Raw genomic sequence first — 2,630 nt, 5'->3', positions numbered from 1 at the left:
TCGAAAACTAGAAAAAAAAAAAATTCAATTCGAATTTCAATAATCGAAACGATGCGTCGTCGATACTAAACGTAGGTAGTAACTAAAGTGTGATCGGGTGCGATAAAAGTGTCCGTCAATAATCATCATCCGACAATCATTTAATAGACGAACGCTAATTTTTGGCACTCACTCGGACGACAGAACCAGTCCAGACGGAAACCGGGGCGCGGGGTGGGTGGGTGGTTGTATGTCCGTGAATCTGTCCGGCGCGCGTCAACATTTCAGTTATCGTCGCGAGAGTTAAAACGAAAGGTGGTTAGTGTGAAAGTGACGTTTTTTCGTGGAGACACGTTACGAAGGGTGAGTACCTAATATAATATAAAACCAACCGAAAACCCACAATAGTGCCCCGGTTTATTATCGTGAATAGGTGTTTGGTAAATATTTTCTGTATTCCAACTAGCAAGTCTTTTATCAAAAAACTCCGGCAACATGGCTATTGTGGTATTGTTGATACCACCTAACTGAAGAACTTAGTTAATAACTAAGTCGACGATTTTATCGGGAAATTGAACGGAGAAACAAAAATAGCTCTTAGCGACAGTTGCCTGAAGTCGCAAATAACGGCGATTGACGAAATCACGTTTTTTTTATTTTAATTCCAATGAACAATACACAGGGTCACAATTATCTGTTATGTATTCTATAATGTTTTGCAAAGTAAATAATGTGAGTTGTCATGCGTAATATTAATTAGCTAAGTAATTTTTGCAAGTATTTTATGTCAGATATGCAATGTATAATAACGTAATGTTGCAAAGTATTTTAATTTTTATGCTAGGTAGAGATAATAACTCGACAATAACTCTTCTCTAATGAAAAAAAAAATAGAAAATGATTTAGGAACATAAAAAATCTCATTAAAACAGGAACAATTGAAATTAAAATAAACATAACATTCTGTACTAAAGTACAGTTTTGTTCACTCCTTTTTTCAAAGTCTTCTGTCCTCTCATTTGCACATACTGCTATTCCAAAACAGTGAAATTGTCTGTTTCAGGGAATCCTTAACGTTCCTTGCTAATGTCAACAACGTTTTCGATGAAACAAAGAGTCGGAAAAATGTCGGCTCATTGTATTCAATAACATACGCGACTACAAAACCATCTGTATCATTTGTAGGAATCGCGGTTTTTTCGATGAGAATTCGTTCTAATTTTTTCTTTCTTAAAAAAGCTAAGTAATTTTAATTTCACTAAAGATGAACATTTAGGCTATATGCTGGGTAATGCAAATCCATCAACCATCAACTAGGTTGTTCAGCAGATGTACGATTGTTTATTTGATTTCTTCTTCCGAAGAGTTGTATTCTGGCAAAATAGAAATTTATTCATAACATAACCTCAATCAACTAAATTATTTCGAATACAATAACCACATAACTACAAGTTGGATAGGCATGGGTGCAAAATACCGATAATGCATGAAACCTAATAATAATAATAATGACATAATAAAAGTTAATTAAAAATCGCTGTTTCACGTCTTTTTCTTTTTTGTTCGAGAGTTTTTGTGGTTCTGAAAAGAACCGTTTATAAATGTGTCGAAAACGAAAAACATCTATTTCGAACTGGTGTACTTGGTGACGGCTTTGGTACCTTCGGAGACGGCGTGCTTGGCCAACTCACCGGGCAACAACAGACGCACGGCAGTTTGAATTTCTCTGCTGGTGATCGTCGAACGTTTGTTGTAGTGTGCCAGACGGGAAGCTTCAGCGGCGATACGTTCGAAGATGTCGTTCACGAAACTGTTCATTATGCTCATAGCCTTACTAGAGATACCGGTGTCGGGATGGACTTGTTTCAACACCTTGTAGATGTAGATGGCATAGCTCTCCTTCCTCCTGCGCTTCTTTTTTTTGTCGCTCTTGGAAATGTTCTTCTGAGCTTTCCCGGCCTTCTTGGCTGCCTTACCACTTGTCTTCGGCGGCATTTTTCAATTCAATTCGATTCAACAAACTCGCGAACTGCTCTGACTCGTGTGCGTGCGTTAACTTTGCACCACCACCTTTCTGATAGGTAGTGTGTTCACCAGAACCCCACCTGAAAACGGGCTCCCACCAATCGTCACGTCCTATTCTCCTATCACGGAGGCTATAAATTCGAAGCACAGCTACCAGCTTTTACAATCGACGAGTCCCGTCCGTCAGTTTTATTACTTCTCGTGGTGTCTAACGAACGAACTTAAAATGTCAGGTCGCGGTAAAGGAGGTAAAGTGAAGGGAAAAGCGAAATCCCGTTCGAGCCGTGCCGGTCTCCAGTTTCCGGTGGGTAGGATACATCGTCTTCTCAGAAAAGGAAATTACGCGGAACGCGTCGGTGCAGGAGCTCCCGTCTATTTGGCCGCCGTCATGGAGTACTTAGCCGCCGAAGTTCTAGAATTGGCAGGAAACGCTGCCCGTGACAACAAGAAGACACGTATTATACCGCGTCATCTGCAGCTGGCCATCAGAAACGACGAGGAATTGAACAAACTCCTGTCCGGAGTTACGATCGCCCAAGGCGGTGTCTTACCCAACATTCAGGCCGTACTTTTACCCAAAAAAACCGAGAAGAAACCTTAAACGAACGATCGATCCATCTCCGTGG

The sequence above is a fragment of the Tenebrio molitor genome, unplaced genomic scaffold (genome assembly GCF_963966145.1).
Source record: "Tenebrio molitor unplaced genomic scaffold, icTenMoli1.1 SCAFFOLD_343, whole genome shotgun sequence".
Classification (NCBI taxonomy): Eukaryota; Metazoa; Arthropoda; class Insecta; order Coleoptera; family Tenebrionidae; genus Tenebrio; species Tenebrio molitor.
The sequence above is the reverse complement of the archived record's forward strand: the minus strand, read 5'-3'. Positions refer to the sequence as shown.